General features: G+C 46.1%; 1 protein-coding gene and 1 long non-coding RNA gene across 3 annotated transcripts in view; one reads left to right on the top strand and one right to left on the bottom strand.

Moving 5' to 3' along the window:
* Positions 1 to 17,372, bottom strand: part of LOC124291538 (muscleblind-like protein 2a) — a 238,834-nt gene that overhangs the window by 196,906 nt on the left and 24,556 nt on the right. The window contains exon 1 of one of the 2 annotated variants that reach the window (XM_046728545.1): positions 359 to 418. The exons of the other annotated variant lie outside the window; for it this stretch is intronic. The gene's annotated coding sequence lies outside the window, so the exon portion shown is untranslated. Of the gene's footprint in view, positions 1 to 358; positions 419 to 17,372 lie in introns of those variants that run through there. 2 annotated transcript variants of the gene reach the window in all.
* LOC124291540 lies at positions 579 to 1,417 on the top strand. The gene is made up of 2 exons (XR_006902235.1): positions 579 to 1,068; positions 1,283 to 1,417. It is a non-coding gene; the product is annotated as an uncharacterized LOC124291540 (long non-coding RNA).

Genomic DNA, 17,372 nt, shown 5'->3' with positions numbered 1-17,372 from the left:
ATATACCTCCTTCTAACTGAAGCATATATACCTCCTTCTAACTGAAGCACATATATACCACCTCCTAACTGGAGCATATATACCTCCTTCTAGCTGATGTGTGAGACGTACTGTCCTAACGAAGAACACCGTCTATTGATCTGGGTTCAAACCTGACTGGCATCAGTGTCTACGGTATGTATATGATAAACCTATAAAAACAGCGAAAACGCCCGTCTGGTAATGTTTCAGTTATATCATGCCTGTTCGTTATTACATTTATAACCAGATTTCTAGATTAGAATATCACAGTTAACTGAAACTTACCAGAGCAATTAGAGTCTCTCCCATTCTAGACTTAATATAAATATGGTTTTACCTTGGTGACAACAACATGTTAAAACCGCTTCACTGGTTTCTCACAAATTTTTTGTGACTGTCATGTACAGTGGGACAGGCGGTATTCTCTAGACAGTATTTTCGAACTGTTTGTACCCAATGAGAACCTGTTTAGCAGGATTGGCTGGTAAGTAGCTTGTCTCACACAGTGGCAAGAACTATTCATGTAACAGCCGAAACACATGCACGCATGACTTACAACATACAGGCGGCAATGTTGCGCTACTTGTATATATATAACGTTGTCAACTATGTGTATGAATGTCCATACTGTAAGGAGTAATTATGTTAGCAGTTGGCGCACATATTGGTGAAGAATGTACTCTATCAAGTGATATTTATTTCGTGGGACTCGATTAGTCGTGGTGCTTGGTGAACATATAGTGGGTGTTTAGCTGTTCACGGTGGCCATGACTTCTTGTACCCCAGCCTGCACCCAGCAGTGACATCCGCCGCGCAGCGAGCAGCCGTCGGGACCTGGCCATGCACTGTAACCGTTGACGCACCCTTCATGGAGGGAAATAGGAAGTTTTACCACGGTGGTATTTTTAAAGTTTCTATATGCCGGGTGGGAGGCTGCCCACGCTATGTACACAGATATAAGGCCTTCACATCATCGCCCATGGCATCTGGGTTTGTTATGTAGGTTACTCTGGCCGTGGCAGTACATATATATTGCAGGCAGTCAAAGTCAAAGTCAAAATATGTTTATTTGTATGTAAGGCCACCGGCCCATATACAGCGGTTACAAAGAAGGTTCTCATTTAGGAGGATGACAAGTGTTTTCTTAACATAATACATGATGGATATACAGTGATAATCTTTTTAAAATGGAGACATCGCATGAGGAAACAATTTTGTAAAATGCTGCATTATTACTTCTGATTGTAATACAGTTACGGAGATAAGCATGTGTCTCTGTTGTTGATTACACAAATTCTCTGTTCCGAGTGAATGAAAGTCTCAAGCCTTTGATATTCCTTTATTGCACTCTGTATCACACATTTCAGAGATCCTTACATAAACTGCTATCAATGTATTGTTATGATTACCTGCCGTTCAATTTGTGACATACACAATGGAGGACGCCATATAGCAATATTCTGCAATATGCGTGCAAACATGGGAACATTGATACACGTGACGTATAAGAAAACGCATCACCAATAATCTGCACCTAATATGTTCCTCAATTCCATTAACTCTCCGGGCACACCAAATTCTAACTGACCAATTATATGTGTTCATCTGATCTGATCTAAAAATACAAAGGTTCGTCACACCAATTTGTTTTCACCATACTTCTGTGCATCTGTTTAACACGCAATTGTTAACTTTTATGATAAGGTATATCATGTTCAGACTTTACAATTTATATTATATAATATGTTGTATGGGAGCAGTGTTAATATCAACTATAACAACTTTTTCACAAACCCATATTCATTTATTGAAAATATAAATAGGTTTAAATCAAGATGATTTATCATAATTTTAAAGCATCTAAAACCACACCTGACTTACAGAAAATCTGAGATTCATGTATCCCAACAGCAACAGGCTCAGCAATCAAATCTACAAATACTTTAATACCACGTGCTTACTGTTACTGCATTATTCCAATAATACTGATTAATGGAGGACAATCTTTCAGTTTGGTTGTCATATAGAGGTATTGCAACTGTGTGGGAGTTGACTGACATCTAATTAATCAGAAATCACATAGTGTTCAACGAAACATTCATGTGTGAAAATAGTTGTTGAATATAGGCTCACATAGTACTTCATGGAATATTCATGTGTGAAATTAGTTGTTGAATATAGGCTCACATAGTACTACATGGAATATTCATGTGTGAAAATAGTTGTTGAATATAGGCTCACATAGTACTTCATGGAATATTCATGTGTGAAAATAGTTGTTGAATATAGGCGCACATAGTGAATATAGGCGCACATAGTACTACATGGAATATTCATGTGTGAAAATAGTTGTTGAATATAGGCTCACATAGTACTTCATGGAATATTCATGTGTGAAAATAGTTGTTGAATATAGGCGCGCATAATGTTCCACGCTAATGTTTGCCATAAGTTGCTGAATACAGGGTCATATGGGTCATTCGTTTGTGTTATGAGTTTATATGGGAGAATTTGTAACTCCTTATATATATATTATGTTTTGTGAATAAAAGCGCAATGTATAGTTACGCATGAAGAGGGAAATTCTTCATGTTGAGGCTATTACATGGCGGCTAAAATATTCGGAGAGACATATAGAAGATATAAGCACTTGTCTGCACGATGTATACCTGTGTATTGCCACGCGCCCTGAAGCGGACCACTCTGAGTGGGGCGGCAAATAGATGATACCATACATAGGATTCACTGATTCACATGCTACAATGAATCATCGCCTGCAAGTGACATAGTTGACAACTAGAAACTGGGCTAAACACACGCACATTTTATCAATGGAGTAGATAACCCTCGCAGATAGGTAATGCAAGGTGGCAAGTCGTTTGCTGTCTACATCTACAGTGACGTTTAAGGTCAAAGTCAAGGTTCCACTAACATAACTACTTTATTAAACATAGGAGTCTTGCCTGCATCCAACCAGGTCTTTATTTATTCATCAACCCGTGACAAGCTCCACCGTTACTAGGTCACTGCCACACACATGTGACCAGCTCTACCATCACTAGGTCACTGCCACACACATGTGACCAACTCTACCACCACTAGGTCACTCCATCACTAGGTCACTGCCACACACATGTGGCCAACTCTACCACCACTAGGTCACTGCCACACACATGTGGCTAGCTCTACCATCACTAGGTCACTGCCACACACATGTGACCAACTCTACCTCCACTAGGTCACTGCCACACACATGTGACCAACACTACCACCACTGGGTCACTGCCACACACATGTGACCAACTCTACCATAACTAGGTCACTGCCACACACATGTGACTAACTCTACCATCACTAGGTCAATGCCACACACATGTGACCGGCTCTACCATAACTAAGTCACTGCCACACACATGTGACCAACTCTACCACCACTAGGTCACTGCCACACACATGTGACCAACTCTACATCACCACTACCACAGGTCACTGCCACACTGCCAACATGTGACCAACTCTACCACCACTGCTACACACTAGGTTACCATAACTGCACACACATGTGACTAACTCTACCATCACTAGGTCAATGCCACACACATGTGACCGGCTCTACCATAACTAAGTCACTGCCACACACATGTGACCAACTCTACCACCACTAGGTCACTGCCACACACATGTGACCAACTCTACCACCACTAGGTCACTGCCACAAACATGTGACCAACTCTACCACCACTAGGTTACTGCCACACACATGTGACCAACTCTACCACCGCTGGGTCGCAGCCACACACATGTGACCAGCTCTACCATCACTAGGTCACTGCCACAAACATGTGACCAGTTCTACCATCTCTGGGTCGCAGCCACACACATGTGACCAGCGCTACCTGCACTAGGTCACTGCCACACACATGTGACCAACTCTACCACCACTAGGTCACTGCCACACACATGTGACCAACTCTACCATCACTTGGTCGCAGCCACACACATGTGACCACCTCCACCGTTACTAGGTCGCAGCCACACACATGTGACCAGCTCCACCGTTACTAGGTCACTGCCACACACATGTGACCAACTCTACCATCACTAGGTCACTACCACACATATGTGACCAACTCAACCATCACTAGGTCACTGCCACACACATGTGACCAGCTGTACCGTTACTAGGTCACTGCCACACACATGTGACCAGCTCTACCATAACTAGGTCACTGCCACACACATGTGACCAACTGTACCGTTACTAGGTCACTGTCACGGGCATGTGACCAGCTCTACCATCACTAGGTCACTGCCACACACATGTGACCAGCTCCACCGTTACTAGGTCACTGCCACACACATGTGACCAGCTCCACCATAACTACACTGCCACACACTAGTGACCAACTCTCTGCCGTTACTAGGTCACTGTCACGAGCATGTGACCAGCTCTACCATCACTAGGTCACTGCCACACACATGTGACCAGCTCCACTGTTACTAGGTCACTGCCACACACATGTGACCAACTCTACCTCCACTAGGTCACTGCCACACACATGTGACCAGCTCTACCATCACTAGGTCACTGCCACACACATGTGACCAACTCTACCATCACTAGGTCACTGCCACACACATGTGACCAGCTCTACCATAACTAGGTCACTGCCACACACATGTGACCAGCTCTACCATCACTAGTTCACTGCCACACACATGTGACCAACTCTACCATCACTAGGTCACTGCCACACACATGTGACCAGCTCTACCATCAATAGGTCACTGCCACACACATGTGACCAGCTCTACCACCACTAGGTCACTGCCACACACATGTGACCAGCTCTACCACCACTAGGTCACTGCCACACACATGTGACCAGTTTTACCACCACTAGGTCACTGCCACACACATGTGACCAACTCTACCACCACTAGGTCACTGCCACACACATGTGACCAACTCTACCACCACTAGGTCACTGCCACTCACATGTGACCAGTTTTACCACCACTAGGTCACTACCACACACATGTGACCAACTCTACCACCACTAGGTCACTGCCACACACATGTGACCAGCTCTACCATCACTAGGTCACTGCCACACACATGTGACCAACTCAACCATCACTAGGTCACTGCCACACACATGTGACCAACTCTACCACCACTAGGTCACTGCCACACACATGTGACCAGCTCTACCTATCCCTAGGTCACTGCCACACACATGTGACCAGCTCTACCACCACTAGGTCACTGCCACACACATGTGACCAGCTCTACCACCACTAGGTCACTGCCACACACATGTGACCAGCTCTACCACCACTAGGTCACTGCCACACACATGTGACCAGCTCTACCACCACTAGGTCACTGCCACACACATGTGACCAGCTCTACCACCACTAGGTCACTGCCACACACATGTGACCAGCTCTACCACCACTAGGTCACTGCCACACACATGTTACCAGCGCTACCATCACTAGGTCACTGCCACATACATGTGACCAGCGCTACCACTCGTCCTGTAATTTGCCATGCACCTGACAAGACATGAGGACATATTTCTTCAAGATTGGCATCGCGCCCTGAATTTGTCAAGTAAATGTTTCTATTACAAACAGCTAAAATCTACTATTGAAACTGAAACTTACCTCAAGGTTATAAATGTGAAGAAATTTAGGATAGCAATTGCAAGAGTTCATCCCATGATCTCCTTGTGGAAACAGGAAGGTACACAGATATCTTTAGGGAAAATAGATATTCTAAACTTTGTAATATGAATATCATAGAAGACGAATATCATCTACTTCTTATATGTCCTTTTTATTCAACAATAAGAGACAAATATCTGTCTAATTATTATATTAGACATCCAAGCACTCACAAAGTTATTGCCCTACTGAGTTCGAACAATTCTCAAAGTCTACGAACTGTATCAGCATTTATATTCAATGCTTTGAACTATAGAAAGACTGTCATGTCTTAATTGTGTCATGTAATATCCACCTTAATCACTGCCTATATTCTACCATATGCATATTGTAATTGTACTACAAGCCTGTGGCCTCTTCAGTACTGAATAAACGGTTTTGACAATACTCGTCCTGTAATTTACTATGCACCTGAGAAAACATAAGGACAATACTCGTCCTGCAATTTACTATGCACCTGAGAAAACATAAGGACACTACTCGTCCTGCAATTTACTATGCACCTGAGAAAACATAAGGACAATACTCGTCCTGCAATTTACTATGCACCTGACAACCCACGTAGATACTTGCTGTCGAGCTGAGGTCACTGTGCCCCGGCAGGGTATCTCGGTTACAGGGGGCTTGGCCATGAATCATTAAGTATTGCAAAAAATCTATAGTGCGATTAACTAAAGGTCAGGTGAGCAAATCGATAAGTGACATTTACTGAAGTCGCAAAATTTGATTGAATGTTCAATAGACAATAGCCTGAGCATGTAGAAACACCTGTCCCAGATCAAAGTATCCATGTGAGTTTCGAAGCGGCTCATCGTATAAATGAAATAGTGTCCATTTGACTCCATCATTCCTCCTGGTTTGTGTGCATCCTGATGCACGTGTTCCTGGACTTCATGCTGCATCCGTGCTCTATAATATCCACTTAATCATTCTATATTATATAAGAATTTACCAATTTTCACAAAATATGCCGATAATGGTCAGAATTCGGTTTAGCAAATTTAGTTACAATCTGTACATGCGTCATGAACTTGTACAATGTACGTTTCGTATACATTATTATGTGATCGCAATTTACGTCCAGATTCTATTCGACCAATACAGTTTGACTGAATATCTTGAACTGACATTGTCACACACGCATCATACATGCGAGAAAAAGGTAGTCTCTCACTAAAGACTGGTTCAAATTGAGCTATACACCCCCCCCCCCTCCCCCCACACAACAGTAGTGGGTCTGAAGTGCAAGCTTAATGACATGCCAGAAAGGAATCTCTGTCAAATAACCCTATGTTTTATCGATACTCTTAAAAATAGAACTAAAAGCATGTCTTCACGAATGATTACTTTGAATAGTTCACAGCGAACGGTGCACGTGAGTAATGAGTCTATGGAACTTGTAACAATCGGTAGGTTTGGGATTAGCCCAGCTACGTCTGGTATGGTATTCGCTCTGTAAGACAAATATTGTTATGTTGACAGTGGGAAGATCGATTGCAGATACGGGCGAGATCATCCCCATCTGTCCGCGTGTGCTGTATCAAATACACCTTACCCTTCTACTCCGGATGTTGCCACGGCGGAAAATAGGGTCTCCGAAACACGACCTCTAACATATGTGAGACAGAAGAGTTTTTACTGGACTGTGGACACAGTAGATCTGAAGCAGTTGGATTGCTGCTGTGGTGCTGCCCAAAGACGTGATTATGCAATAACTGATTGGATAGACTGACGTTGGTGCTTGTTGTAAGGTAACGTCGGGCAGACTGAAGTTGGTGCTTGTTGTAAGGTAACGTCGGGCAGACTGACGTTGGTGCCTGCTGTAAGGTAACGTCGGGCAGACTGACGTTGGTGCTTGTTGTAAAGTAACGTCGGGCAGACTGACGTTGGTGCCTGCTGTGAGGTAACGTCGGGCAGACTGACGTTGGTGCTTGTTGTAAGGTAACGTCGGGCAGACTGACGTTGGTGCTTGTTGTAAGGTAACGTCGGGCAGACTGATGTTGGTGCCTGTTGTAAGGTAACGTCGGGCAGACTGACGTTGGTGCTTGTTGTAAAGGTAACGTCGGGCAGACTGATGTTGGTGCTTGTTGTAAGGTAACGTCGGGCAGACTGAAGTTGGTGCTTGTTGTAAGGTAACGTCGGGCAGACTGAAGTTGGTGCTTGTTGTAAGGTAACGTCGGGCAGACTGACGTTGGTGCTTGTTGTAAGGTAACGTCGGGCAGACTGACGTTGGTGCTTGTTGTAAGGTAACGTCGGGCAGACTGACGTTGGTGCTTGTTGTAAAGTAACGTCGGGCAGACTGACGTTGGTGCTTGTTGTAAGGTAACGTCAGGCAGACTGATGTTGGTGCTTGTTGTAAAGTAACGTCGGGCAGACTGACGTTGGTGCTTGTTGTAAGGTAACGTCGGGCAGACTGACGTTGGTGCCTGCTGTAAGGTAACGTCGGGCAGACTGACGTTGGTGCTTGTAAGGTAACGTCAGGCAGACTGATGTTGGTGCTTGTTGTAAGGTAACGTCGGGCAGACTGACGTTGGTGCTTGTAAGGTAACGTCAGGCAGACTGATGTTGGTGCTTGTTGTAAGGTAACGTCGAGCATACTGACGTTGGCGCTTGTTGTAAGGTAACGTCAGGCAGACTGATGTTGGTGCTTGTTGTAAAGTAACGTCGGGCAGACTGACGTTGGTGCTTGTTGTAAGGTAACGTCGGGCAGACTGACGTTGGTGCCTGCTGTAAGGTAACGTCGGTCAAACTGACGTTGGTGCTTGTTGTAAGGTAACGTCGAGCAGACTGAAGTTGGTGCTTGTTGTGAGGTAACGTCGGGCAGACTGATGTTGGTGCTTGTTGTGAGGTAACGTCGGGCAGACTGACGTTGGTGCTTGTTGTAAGGTAACGTCGGGCAGACTGACGTTGGTGCTTGTTGTAAGGTAACGTCGAGCAGACTGACGTTGGTGCTTGTTGTAAGGTAACGTCGGGCAGACTGACGTTGGTGCTTGTTGTGAGGTAACGTCGAGCAGACTGATGTTGGTGCTTGTTGTAAGGTAACGTCGGGTCAGACTGATGTTGGTGCTTGTTGTAAGGTAACGTCGGTCAGACTGACGTTGGTGCTTGTTGTAAGGTAACGTCGGGCAGACTGAAGTTGGTGCTTGTTGTAAGGTAACGTCGGGCAGACTGACGTTGGTGCCTGCTGTAAGGTAACGTCGGGCAGACTGAAGTTGGTGCTTTTGTAAGGTAACGTCGGTCAGACTGACGTTGGTGCTTGTTGTGAGGTAACGTCGAGCAGACTGACGTTGGTGCTTGTTGTAAAGTAACGTCGGGCAGACTGATGTTGGTGCTTGTTGTAAGGTAACGTCGGTCAGACTGACGTTGGTGCTTGTTGTGAGGTAACGTCGAGCAGACTGACGTTGGTGCTTGTTGTGAGGTAACGTCGGGCAGACTGACGTTGATGCCTGTTGTAAGGTAACGTCGGGCAGCTTTTTATGTTTGTTCGAGCAGCTTATTCACAAAATACTACAGTTCCAACTGAAGAAGAATCCTTATATGTAAGTGTGGTGCACACAGTTACAACAACAAAGTTCTTCAAAGTATTTCCATAGCCACAGTTCAGAAGGAAACATCAGAAGGTGGAGGGGCGAAAGCATTGTAGCGTGTGTGGCCGTGTGAGTGTGTTTAGTCTGTACACCCATCCTACCGGTTAACCGTCTAGCTCAGTGAACATGTAGTGTTCAGGCTGTAGTTTACATATCCTCACAGAGAATAGCCCCCATGTGTTTTTTTGCTTGTATTGCTATTCAAAATAATGGTCGAGAAAATAAACAAAGACCAGCGTTTGTGACCGTAATCACGTGACACGACTAGGGTTAATGATGTGTTGCTTTCAAAACGTAGCTTTCTGTGGCATGTTGGCAAGATTTACTTCCAACTTAATACATGGAAAATGCGGACATTGTTTGTGTTACATCTCCCGCAGTTCATAATGCCAGGAAATAGACAAAAGTAGGACAAATGAGATACAAGGGAGAACCTTTGTTTATTTTCAGTACAAGTTTTTTTTCAATTCCAGGTTGTAACCGATCCTGGGAGAGGAAATCATAAAACCAGTTAGAAAGATCGGGAATGTATGGAGGCCCGGGCGAGCCATGTGTGAAAGCCTTCAGAATAGTAAAAAGCCAGCATGGAAGTAAACAGGCAACTGAAAAGACATTATGGAAACATTACTCTCCTACCGTAGTTCTGTCGATAGGAAACGCTTTGTGCATAATGCATATATTGTGAGATATGGATTGTACGTAAGCCATTTAGGTTCAACAATGTATTTTACATATAGAGTATATCTCTGTTAAATCCACGCGGAGTGATGCAAAGAGATACGTGACGACTTGAAATGAGGTCTGTGGAATTCCACGGTCTGACATGTACACGTGTTCTGTGTAACGAGCCTCACCGAAGGTACATTGCCAAGATGAAGTCGACTACCTCAAGCTGCTATCTCAAATGCTCATCTTGTTTAGTGCGTAACAGACATCAACTGCCATTCATTGTTTTCAATAGCGAAGTGTTGAAATGTTTAGTTTGTGTTCTCAGTATATGGCTCAATCATGTGCTGTGCAGGACATACCCATGTACATACATATTCCACTAACGTATCGAGTGGAGACAGATAATTTACGTGTGTTGCATTCAAAGGACGCTGCTGTCTCCTCACCCGGCTTAGGTCTTCTTGTTTGAGACTTTCAAGAATGTTGCTATACATTTGTTACTCTTACGCTACAAGCATCTAAGAAGAATTCCAGCAGAGAAACGGAAACGTTATTTGACATAACCAAGAATCAGGAAATCTTAGTTTGTCCTTACCGACCCTCCATACTCATCTTTTCCTTCATTCCTGAAATTCCAAGAACGAGAGATCCAAACCACATCAGACAAGACGAGAGCTTTATTTAGAAAACAGAAATAACGTAGAAAAAAGTGGCTGGCTTTATCATTCCCTGGCAGCAGAGAAGGTAAATATGGCGGCCATCACTCAGCGGTGATGAGAGTCGCGTCCGCAGAACAACTCAAATATCGTCTTTCTTACTTCTCTCGTGTTATCTACGCATTCTCGGGAGATACAAAAAATATAATTGTGTCTAAACAGTTTCATCTCTACAAGAGGCCGATGGTTTCACTTCAATACAGATTTAGCACTTCACGGGTTTCACAAGTAAGCCTGGCCTTTCTGTTCGGGTGTAGGAAGGGTTTTTAGCATAATTCATTTGTAATTAACATCTCTGTAGTCAATTTACAGCCAGTGACATGATATGATTCATAAATCACTCTGAATTATTTTAGATTGGTAAAGCTTGATGTTGCAGCTAAAGACAGATGACGTGTAGGCTAGGCCCGTGGGTCCAGCAGCGCTTGATGTTGCAGCTAAAGACAGATGACGTGTAGGCTAGGCCCGTGGGTCCAGCAGCGCTTGATGTTGCAGCTAAAGACAGATGACGTGTAGGCTAGGCCCGTGGGTCCAGCAGCGCTTGATGTTGCAGCTAAAGACAGATGACGTGTAGGCTAGGCCCGTGGGTCCAGCAGCGATTGATGTTGCAGCTAAAGACAGATGACGTTTAAACTAGCTGTATGGGTCTAACAGCGCTTGATGTTGCAGCTAAAGACAGATGACGTTTAAACTAGCTGTATTGGTCCAGCAGCGATTGATGTTGCAGCTAAAGACAGATGGCGTGTAGGCTAAGCCCGTGGGTCCAGCAGCGATTGATGTTGCAGCTTAAAACAGATGACGTGTAGGCCAGGCTCGTGGGTCCAGCAGCGATTGATGTTGCAGCTAAAGACAGATGACGTGTAGGCTAGGCTCGTGGGTCCAGCAGCGCTTGATGTTGCAGCTAAAGACAGATGGCGTGTAGGCTAGGCCCGTGGGTCCAGCAGCGCTTGATGTTGCAGCTTAAAACAGATGACGTGTAGGCCAGGCTCGTGGGTCCAGCAGCGATTGATGTTGCAGCTAAAGACAGATGACGTGTAGGCTAGGCTCGTGGGTCCAGCAGCGATTGATGTTGCAGCTAAAGACAGATGACGTGTAGGCTAGGCCCGTGGGTCCAGCAGCGATTGATGTTGCAGCTAAAGACAGATGACGTTTAAACTAGCTGTATGGGTCTAACAGCGCTTGATGTTGCAGCTAAAGACAGATGACGTTTAAACTAGCTGTATGGGTCCAGCAGCGATTGATGTTGCAGCTAAAGACAGATGACGTGTAGGCTAGGCCCGTGGGTCCAGCAGCGCTGGATGTTGCAGCTTCAAACAGATGACGTGTAGGCTAGGCCCGTGGGTCCAGCAGCGCTGGATGTTGCAGCTTAAAACAGATGACGTGTAGGCCAGGCTCGTGGGTCCAGCAGCGATTGATGGTGCCAGCAGATGCGAGGCTAGGCTTGATGTTGCAGCTAAAGACAGATGACGTTTAAACTAATGGGTCCAGCAGCGATTGAGAGCCAAAGACAGATGACGCTTTTAAAGGCTGTATGGGTCTAACAGCGATTGATGTTGCAGCTAAGGACAGATGGGTCCAGCAGCGATTGATGTTGCAGCTAAAGACAGATGACGTGTAGGCTAGGCCCGTGGGTCCAGCAGCGCTGGATGTTGCAGCTTAAAACAGATGTAGGCTAGGCCCGTGGGTCCAGCAGCGCTTGATGTTGCAGCTTAAAACAGATGACGTGTAGGCCAGGCTCGTGGGTCCAGCAGCGATTGATGTTGCAGCTAAAGACAGATGACGTGTAGGCTAGGCCCGTGGGTCCAGCAGCGATTGATTTTGCAGCTAAAGACAGATGACGTTTAAACTAGCTGTATGGGTCTAACAGCGCTTGATGTTGCAGCTAAGGACAGATGACGTTTAAACTAGCTGTATGGGTCCAGCAGCGATTGATGTTGCAGCTAAAGACAGATGACGTGTAGGCTAGGCCCGTGGGTCCAGCAGCGCTGGATGTTGCAGCTTCAAACAGATGACGTGTAGGCTAGGCCCGTGGGTCCAGCAGCGCTGGATGTTGCAGCTTAAAACAGATGACGTGTAGGCCAGGCTCGTGGGTCCAGCAGCGATTGATGTTGCAGCTAAAGACAGATGACGTGTAGGCTAGGCTCGTGGGTCCAGCAGCGCTTGATGTTGCAGCTAAAGACAGATGACGTTTAAACTAGCTGTATGGGTCCAGCAGCGATTGATGTTGCAGCTAAAGACAGATGACGTTTAAACTAGCTGTATGGGTCTAACAGCGATTGATGTTGCAGCTAAGGACAGATGACGTTTAAACTAGCTGTATGGGTCCAGCAGCGATTGATGTTGCAGTTAAAGACAGATGACGTTTAAACTAGCTGTATGGGTCTAACAGCGATTGATGTTGCAGCTAAGGACAGATGACGTTTAAACTAGCTGTATGGGTCTAACAGCGATTGATGTTGCAGCTAAAGACAGATGACGTTTAAACTAGCTGTATGGGTCTAACAGCGCTAGCAAGGAAAGAAAAGAAAATGTTCTGTCCTTATAAGGGTGATAAGAAAACATCAAATAGTCGGACAGTCATGTAATGGTGCAAATATTTCACATTAGCACACAACCTCGTGTCGTTATCGAAATATCTTAAGAGGTGAGTGGCGGCTGTTCTGACAGTCAACATGTGCACCATATCAGTCTAAAACAAGAGAGAAATCGCTCCCCTAATTCCTGTGATGTGTTGAAGTTTACACGCGCGTGCCGACTGAAAAAAATGGCATTTGTTGAGTTTTGGCTGAGCGGTATCTTCCAGAAAGCATCTACAGGTATCCCGTTGGTAGGGTTGCTTCGTGATTCCATGTGGCGGTTACTGACACGCCATTACCATGCTCCCCGTGGTCTGGAGAAGCTGGTGCCAACTGCATGAACTGGTACTTTATAGTACTTGTGTCACATTTTCTTTACCGATGAAACATTTCTTTGCAGCATACACGAAAATGCAAATATATATAAATATCATCAAGCAACGACATCAATTTCAGTACTATTAGGCACAGTTTACCTGTCACATTCCAAAAATATGATTTCCCAGTGATTTTCAACTGCATAATGGCATAATCAGATATAACAATAGAAATTTCTAAGGAAACAATTTGAACAATTTCCAGCCTGACACCCAATATATCTTTCATGATATGTGTTCATATCATATACACCTTCCTTGACACTCCCTCCATGATCCACGTCGAAATTATCTCTATGACCAACGTTGACATCCGGTCCATCGTCCAAGATTCACGTTGTCATCTTCTTCAACATCCAAGATCCATGTTGTCACTTTGTCTCCACCCTCCACGATTCACGTTGACATCCTCCCCATCCTCCACGATCAACGATGACATCCTCCCCACCCTCCACCATCCACGTTGATATCCTCTCCACCCTCAACGATCCACGTTGACATCATCTGCACCCTCCACGATCCACGTTGACATCATCTGCACCCTCAACGATCCACGTTGACATCATCTGCACCCTCCACGATCCAAGTTGACATTATCTGTACCCTCCACGATCCACGTTGGCATCATATGTACCCTTCACGATCCACGTTGACATCATATGTACCCTTCACGACATCTTCTCCACCTCCACGATCCACGTTGACATCTTCTCCACGATCCATGTTGACATCCTCCCCACCCTCCACGATTCACGTTGATATTCTAATCACCCTTCACGATCAACGATGACATCCTCCCCATCCTCTACGTTGATATCCTCTCCACCCTCCACGATCCACGTTGACATCTTCTCCACGATCAACGTTGATATCGACTCTACCCTCCACGATCCACGTTGACATCATCTGCACCCTCCACGATCCACCTTGACATCCTCCCCACCCTCCACGATCCACGTTGACATCATCTGCACCCTCCACGATCCACGTTGACATCGTCTGTACCCTCCGCGATCCACGCTGGCATCCTCTTCATCCTCCAAGACTCACGTTGACATCTTCTCCGCCCTCCACGATCCACGGTGGCATCTTCTCCACGATTCACGTTGACATCTTCTCCACCCTCCACGATCCACGTTGACATCTTCTCCACCCTCCATGATCCACGTTGACATCATCTGCACCATCCATGATCCACGTTGACATCATCTGCAGCCTCCACGATCCACGTTGACATCTTCTCCACCTCCACGATCCACGGTGACATCTTCTCCACGATCCACGGTGGCATCTTCTCCACGATTCACGTTGACATCTTCTCCACCCTCCACGATCCACGTTGACATCTTCTCCACCTCCACGATCCACGTTCATCCTCCCCACCCTCCACGATCCACGTTGTCAACCCTCCACGACATCATCTGTATCCACGATCCACGCTGACATCTTTCCACCCTCCACGATCCACGTTGACATCCTCCCCACCCTCCACGATCCACGTTGACACCCTCCCCACCCTCCACGATCCATGTTGATCCTGTACCTTCCGCGATCCACGCTGGCATCCTTTCATCCTCCAAGACTCACGTTGACATCTTCTCCGCCCTCCACGATCCACGGTGGCATCTTCTCCACGATTCACGTTGACATCTTCTCCACCCTCCACGATCCACGTTGACATCTTCTCCACCCTCCATGATCCACGTTGACATCATCTGCACCATCCATGATCCACGTTGACATCATCTGCAGCCTCCACGATCCACGTTGACATCTTCTCCACCTCCACGATCCACGGTGACATCTTCTCCACGATCCACGGTGGCATCTTCTCCACGATTCACGTTGACATCTTCTCCACCCTCCACGATCCACGTTGACATCTTCTCCACCCTCCACGATCCACGTTGACATCCTCCCCACCCTCCACGATCCACGTTGACATCTTCTCAACCCTCCACGATCCACGTTGACATCATCTGTACCCTCCACGATCCACGCTGACATCCTCTCCACCCTCCACGATCCACGTTGACATCCTCCCCACCCTCCACGATCCACGTTGACATCATCTGTACCTTCCGCGATCCACGCTGGCATCTTTTTCATCCTCCAAGACTCACGTTGACATCTTCTCCGCCCTCCACGATCCACGGTGGCATCTTCTCCACGATCCACGTTGACATCTTCTCCACCCTCCACGATCTACGTTGACATCTTCTCCACCCTCCATGATCCACGTTGACATCATCTGCACCATCCATGATCCACGTTGACATCATCTGCAGCCTCCACGATCCACGTTGACATCTTCTCCACCTCCACGATCCACGGTGACATCTTCTCCACGATCCACGTTAACATCGACTCCACCCTCCACGTTGACATCATCTGCACCCTCCACGATCCACGTTGACATCCTCCCCACCCTCCACGATCCAAGTTGACATCCTCCCCACCCTCCACCATCCACGTTGACATCTTCTCAACCCTCCACGATCCACGTTGACATCATCTGTACCCTCCACGATCCACGCTGACATCCTCTCCACCCTCCACGATCCACGTTGACATCATCTGTACCCTCCACGATCCACGCTGACATCCTCTTCACCCTCCATGATCCACGTTGACATCATCTGCACCCTTCACGATCCACGTTGACATCTTCTCCGCCCTCCACGATCCACGTTGTCACTTTTTCTTCACCCGTCATGATCCACGTTAACATCGATATTCCCTCCACGTCGACATGCTGACATTTCCATAAGCCATTTTACCATTCCCTCAACGATCTTTGCTGACATTTCCTCTATGATCCTTGTTGATGTTCCATCCATGAGCCACGTTGACATCTGTGTCCATGACATTACGTTTCCTAAGACACACTTCAAATCTATGTTGTTTTGGAAGCAGTACCCGAATATAGAACGAGCAGCGGTTTATACTAATTATTGAACCAGCGAAAGAAAAGAACCCGGTACTCTGAATACTGCTGCAGAACACGGTAATCCAGCCGACAGTTATCGGCGATGGCCTTGTATAACACGTCATGCACGTGCAACACGTGCACTACCCTCGGTATTGATCTCACCTGAACACATCCCCTACACATGCCGCTGTACTTGTTGATTGGCGCGTGAGATGAACATCTCTGTGCTACACCCTAAACTGCTTCATATTAAGCTAATATCGCTCTGTAAGATCCCGTAATCAATTGTCTTTGTTTTATCATAACACTGGAATCACGGAATTGCCATTAAAGGGCCATAACCCACGTTCATTCTCCTGAGTCTGTGTCTGCACTCTATTCGTCACGCGAGCTGGGCCGTGCAATATGGTTTTTCCTCCCTTGTAGCCAACTTAAAAGAGAATATTTCAGCCACGACCCACGCACGTTCTTTAGCGCTAACCGGTCGTCCGGGAGATTTTTCCGATAAATAATTCACAATTTTGTATTTTATGTCTTGTGTCAGTCTCCACGAGTCGAGATTTACATGGCAGTAATCTTTGGTACAGTTGCATCGGATCGTAAAACCCGCAGCTTTATTATGTGTTCTGTTTGAAGAGCGTGGTACGCCCTGATTACTCATTAGTGCTGCTTAGATTGAGCCTTTGTTATCAACACCTGAAGCTTGGTCACTTATGTCATCTTTCTACAATTGATTTTCCTTTGTTTTAACAGCTTCACTG

The sequence above is a fragment of the Haliotis rubra genome, unplaced genomic scaffold (genome assembly GCF_003918875.1).
Source record: "Haliotis rubra isolate DU_JTF1 unplaced genomic scaffold, ASM391887v1 Scf495, whole genome shotgun sequence".
NCBI classification, from domain to species: Eukaryota; Metazoa; Mollusca; class Gastropoda; order Lepetellida; family Haliotidae; genus Haliotis; species Haliotis rubra.
Note: the sequence above shows the minus strand (reverse complement) of the source record. Positions and strands in the feature narration are given on the sequence as shown.